We start from the raw sequence: 6,441 nt of genomic DNA on the forward strand, positions 1-6,441 counted from the left end.
ATGCCAAGAATCACTCCATTGGAGACTTGCAGGAATGTCTCAGTCAGGATGAACTACCTTACACGGTGGGAGCAATCAACTGACTGGTCTTAATAGCCTATAACAATCAAGGTTTGTGTCTTGCTCACTCTACCGTTCTTTGCAGGTCAGAGGTTCACAGTCCTATTTCACAGTCATATTCTGCTCTTCAAAGTCATGTTTCAAACACTGTTCGTCACTGGAGCAGTGGGAAATCATGCAGTGGCTCTTAAACCTTCCACCTGGAGGTGACACTTGTCAGTCTGTCCACATTGCATGGGCCGAAGCAAGTTGCATGGGCCCACCTAACTCAAGAGGGCAGGGAAGAGAAATCCTAACTCATTCCCAGAAGGAAGCATGGGAAATACTTGGTAAATCAGCACGAATGACAACCAGACCATAGGGAGCATTCCTGTGCAGGAGCTTCTTGGAAAGATATTTTTCATCACATACCTGGAAGTACCTGCAGAAAACTTCAGCCAAGTTGTGCGTATGTGTACACCACAGGAAAATGAACCTACAGTTCTCTCTTCTTGATAGTATGTTCAGTTGTTTTGAAACTACGTCCACTCCAAAAAATTAACATTCCCATCTCACGTAGTGGTAACACATTCAAGGGCCGACAGAGGGAGGGAGATTTTAAATCAGGTGAGCTAGTGCTTGTTGTATGTCAGATCCTGTCCTACCTGCGGAGAGTACAAAACGAATAAGAAACTGTCCCTAGTCTTCGAGAACTTAGAGTTCATAAGAGAGATTGTCAAATGAATAAATAAATTCGTTGTAATGTGTTATACCATCATGGTTAAGTGCACAGGCTTCAGAATCAAAAAGACCTAAATTTGCACCCGTGGTTCTATTTACTCAAGTTTCCTCTTCATAGATCGTCCATAATCATAGTAGCCTCGCTGAGAAGGCACGTGAGAGTTAAGGTAGGTAATCCATGTAAAACATTTACAGCACAAGGTAGATGCAACGCTCAAAATAAACATTGTGTTGGAATAGATGCAAGTTGTTGCAGGAGCACAGAGGGGCCTCAGTCCGGGGCATTAGGGGGATCATTTCTTGAGAAAGCAGCACCTGCGGTGCATTTTGAACGGTGAGTAGTTCATTAAGGAAAGAAGGAGGTTCAAGACCCTCTTAGTAGTAAAGGTAATAGATCCACAGTCTGGGGCCTAAATCAGAACCAGGGCAGAGCTGGGTTCAAACCCTTGCTTTGCCGCTTGTTAGCTTGTGGCCTTCGGGAGTAGTTGTACCTCTCCAAGCCCCAGTTTCCTGACACTTTCCTCATTGGGTTGTTAGGGATATTACATTCCAAGCCAGTACTTGATAAATTGTAGATGAAATAAAGGAAGGCTTGAGCATGTGCAAGGAATGGAGGTGGGAGAGGCCAGTGCTTTTGTCCACACTCCATTTTTACCAAAGCCTCAGTTTTACAACAGAAAGCACAAGATGCTCGCTGTCATTATCCCCTGAATAACAGGTGGAAGGGAAAAGCAGTTTCATTGGCCAGGGTTGACGACAAAGGCAAGAACAGAGCTGTGTGTTTGTTTTTAGTTATAAGTGGTAGGCTCTTTGGTAGCAAAGGAAGGTAATTGACTTATAGTTCCCACTAAACTTAAGAGGCTTTAGTTTGTGCCAGGTGAAAATTAAATAATTAGCAAGGAATGTTCAATTCCAACATCCTCAGCCAACTGCCTATTTCTCCATAAAGATGGGCCCCCAGGGAATGGAGAAGGCTGTAACTGCAATTAAACAGGCGCATAAACCTTGCAGGAAGCTGTCACTGCTATGCCAGAGCTTGGCTGGGATCTATTCTGGAGAACATACCATCCCCCATTCATAATGCGCTCCAGGGGAAAAATGTATCAACATGGTGGTGCGAACTTCCAGATTTGCCCATTCTTAAAAAATAAAAGTCAAATAAAAGAAGTCCTTCTAAAGAGTTGTTATGAAAGATGATTCTTATGCAAAACATAGCTGAGAGGGTGTGATGTTTTCTTTAAGGTTGCAAAGTCGTAGGTCCAAATATGAAAGATGAGATGAGTAATGTATATATATCAACTTACCTGAAATTCTCAGAATCAGTATCTTACCTATAAATGGAAATATATGTCTCCTACAAACATTTATTGTGCATTTACTATGTTCTAGGTCCAGGGTCAAGTCGTGTGAATATAATGCTGAATAAAACATAAGCCCTCTCTGTGTTTCATTCATATCATTCAGGATTAAGTTCAGCTACATATAACAGAAATCCAATCCAAAACAACAATGTTTTACACTAGCTAGAAGTTAATTCTGTTTCTTGGGTAAAAGAAGAGAGGGAGCAGGCAGTCCAAGACTGAAATGCCAGCTCCACAAAGTGAGGGACCCAGGCTATTTCTGTCTCATTGCTCTGGCCTCTTTAATGCATTGCCAGACAGTCCAATATAGCTGCTTTAGCTCCAGCCATCATGTCCACATCCTAGCCAGTAATAAAGAAGCAGGGGCAAGAAAGGTCATGCCTCCTGCCTTCGAGGACATCTCACAAAAACTGGATACCTCCCAGCTTCAAGGAAGCTGGTAATTATATTCTCTTTATTCTGATTGGTCATGTACCCAGCTAAGAATTGAGAGTTCTGTTACTAAAAAGGAAGGCAAGAACTGATATTGAGGGATAATTAACAGCTTTTGCCACAGGATTAAAGAGCTTTCTTTCTTTCTTTCTCCATCGTCTTATTTATAACCAAGTCATTGAAGTAGCACCATTCTCCTCCAAGAGGAAGGAAAAGCCCTGGGCACGAGTGTATTACAGAAAAAATTTGTCTTGATTTTTTCCTATCTTTCAGATTACTAACCACTGAAAGTCTTGTATGAAAACCAGAACAGGAAAATACAAAAATATCAGAGAACTTTTAAAGATGTTCCTCCAGGAGATAATTGTTTAAGCTCTTGAGGAAAAATAAACTTAGATGCTTACTTCATGCTGTATATAAAAAGGAATTCCATAAAGATTAAAAATTCAAATATAAAACAATGAAAGTATTCTACAATTAAATTTAGGATTTACCTACTTAATCTAGTGGTGGGGGAAAGCCGTAAACAGAACACACACACATACATACATACAAACACACACACCATACCATGCACAGAGATGGCGTATTATAAAATATATTTAAAAAATAGATGTAATAATAAGGTAGTCAGACCTTTATGTAAGAAGAAGATGAACACTCCAAATTAAAAAATGACAAAGGCAATTCACAAAACAATTATATTTAATTTACATGAATTCAAACATAATTCAGTCAAAAACAAATAAATATAAAAGAAAAGTCACAATAAAAGCAATTGGGTTATTTTGCCGCATCCAGTCAATGAGCCAGAACTCTAGATTGCACTTGAAACAAGAGGTGTGGACCTAGTTCTCTATACTTCATGGACAATGGAAGGGATCTTCAAGAGTCATTTGGACTGTATCTGATTTTTTGCTTTAATTGCTGTCTTTAAAATCCAACATCAAATGAAATGCCACTTCTCTGTACCCAGAGTTGGTGAGGAGCTGGGGAGACAGACTTTCTCACATACAGCTGGTGGGAAATATAAGTTGATAGAAGCTTTCTTGATGGTAATTTGGCAAGGCGTGAAGCTCGACAGCCTGGGAGGTGTTTGAGAACTGTAGCTTGTTGAACAAGCAAGGGGACAGATTGTTGGCAAAGTTGGGTAACAAATTAGTGAAGCATTGCAAGACGATGGTCTTGCTAGTTGTCCATATTTAAACATTTTGATCATGTGTCTCAATAGAGACATAGGACTATAAACCAGTATTTCTCAAGTGGGTCTTGGGCATCTTGGTCTCTGGTAATCTATCAAATGTTCTCCAGGTCTTTTCATGGTTTCAGAGGAAAGGATTTAAAACAATTCTGTTTATATATGTTTGAAATATGAGCTTAATTATGATTTTCTAGAAATTTAGTTATAATCTTAATAACCATTATATTCTTTAATGTTGATTATGCACTACTAGAATTGTATTAGTTATTCTTTCTTGGCTAATTTCAGATAACCGGTGTAGTTAATTTTAGCTAAAACATTTTTTTAAAGGTACTCAAATACATCTCAATTTTATTAAGATCCTCTATACACACATTATTTGCTGCTGAAAAGTGAAATGATACAAAAAATTATTATAATTCAAATTCTTGAAAACTAGAAAATCTAGTTAATGCACCCTGCTCTAATCATGGTCTAGCTAAACCACCCAATGTTTTCTTTACATTCTTTCCACACAAGTTACTTTGCTTCAAATTCTTGATGTTGGGTTTCATCTTACTGACTTCAGGCTTCTAAAACACAGGCAATACTTGGGACATGTTAGTGCTTCTTTGGGTCAAATCAAGAAGTTAAACTAAAGTATATTGAAGTCATTCAGATGCAAACTACACAGATTCCTTATATGTTACTGGTATCAAGGTAGAAAAGAGATGCAAGAAAAAAAGACATCACAGAACTTATATCACAGGTTATCAAAATACTGGTATACAGTCCATCCGAGCATAGAGTAGCTTCCCCAAGCTGTTGCATAATGATCCTATAATTACTAGCAAGAATAAGGTTTAAGGCTCAATTGACTCTGTGTCATAACTATTCTCCATGCTGGTATTCTCAGAAAGATCTCTATGATACAGGCAATAATGACACCTACATCTAAATCTTTGAATTCTTGATTCAACCTCAGTTTTCTTCTGTCGTGGTTCTCTTGGAAGCACAGGAAGTTGGTTGGAGTGGTGGCATTTAATAATTTCTATCATTCTTTGCATCCTTTCTTTCTGAGCAGTTAACAATGTCCTTACCCCACTCCTTCTGTTGAGTATGCCATACTTAACCCCTGGAATTTCTTTTCTCTGTCAGGCTGTTGGGGCGGATGTTCTGGTAGAAGGGGTGTGGAATTTGGTACTAGGGTTGAGAGTCAAGTTACTAAGGTTCTTCATTAATGCTTCTGAAATAGGTGAAGTGGCAGCTGAATCTTCCTGGGAATTTTCTTCACTGGGCATCTGAGAGGACCCCAGGGTCCAGGCTGGGTTAAGCTTTGATGAGTCCATTGGAAGTTTAGTCACAGCTTGAACCTCTTCCCAGATCTTTGGGTTGAGCAGAAGGTGATGCTGAAGACTCCAAAAATTCTAAAACATTTTTTATCTCTTATGTGTTATCATTTTTGTTTGTGAAATTTGCGTTTATTGTTCTTACTCTGTTATATTATATTCTCGATAAACTGAAAGGGTCACTAATTCAGAAGTTACTGACTGAAGTATACGAATCATGATAAAATTACACAATTCAAAATAATGTCTAGGGTCAGCCCCATGGCTTAGCGGTTGAGTGCACGCGCTCTGCTACTGGCGGCCCGGGTTCAGGTCCCGGGCGCTCCCAGGCACCGCTTCTCTGGCCATGCTGAGGCCACGTCCCACATACAGCAACTAGAAGGATGTGCAGCTATGACATACAACTATCTACTGGGGCTTTGGGGGGGAAAAAAAAAGGAGGAGGATTGGCAATAGATGTTAGCTCAGAGCCAGTCTTCCTCAGCAAAAAAGAGGAGAATTAGCATGGATGTTAGCTCAGGGCTGATCTTCCTCACAAAAAAACAAACAAACAAACAAACAAAAAAACAAAACAAAATAATGTCTAAAACATGAATAGTGAGCAGCCCCAGTGCAAACAGAAACTGTATGTCTCTGTGTGCTGGGGCACATGCAGTTACAAGTGTGATGATTTTTCACACACAGTCAAAAAAGAAAAAAGGTAATGGAAAGAATTATGATGAATATGAAAATTAGATTTTATTGAGCCAGCCAGCCATTCACTCTCAATTCTAAGTGTTTTGTCTGATATGAAACTTTCAAATAGGGGTATGAAACCATCACATAAAAAAAAAAGGCTCACTAAACACAGTGACTTCTCTAGTAAATAAATTGATAATTTCCGTAATAAGCACAAAATAATGTTTTCCTGCACAAAACTGATGAACATTATTGCTAAAGGCAGAGACAAGACCAAAACTACAGAAGCATCCTTCAAAGTCACATTCTTTATAGTATAAAAAGGAACAAGTGTCACTCCTGATAAGCTTATAAAATGATCCCCAATATAACAAATATTATACTTAGAGAACAGCTATTGTTAAACTCCTTTATCAAATGATAGAGATGGCCATAGCACAGCAGCAGAGGCATCCAATGTGAAAGAGCTACTACTCTCTCACAGGCTCACAACTGTGAAAAATCAACGATATGTGTAGTGCACATACCAGGTCCTGGCGTGTTGTGATGTATGTAGGAGGGAAAAGTACTTGATGAGCTTTTGTTTGTTGATCACTAAAAAATTCACGGATAGGAATTTAGGTAATGGCATTTTGTGAACTAAGATAAAACTGGAAAAGGT

The 6,441-nt window shown here is 39.0% G+C and overlaps 1 pseudogene; it reads right to left on the bottom strand.

Moving 5' to 3' along the window:
- Positions 1–4,464: 4,464 nt before the first annotated feature.
- On the bottom strand, positions 4,465–5,148 carry LOC131405416 (developmental pluripotency-associated protein 3-like; annotated as a pseudogene).
- Between the last annotated feature and the right edge of the window lie 1,293 nt (positions 5,149–6,441).

This window comes from Diceros bicornis, chromosome 5 (assembly GCF_020826845.1).
Source record: "Diceros bicornis minor isolate mBicDic1 chromosome 5, mDicBic1.mat.cur, whole genome shotgun sequence".
Lineage (NCBI taxonomy): Eukaryota > Metazoa > Chordata > Mammalia > Perissodactyla > Rhinocerotidae > Diceros > Diceros bicornis.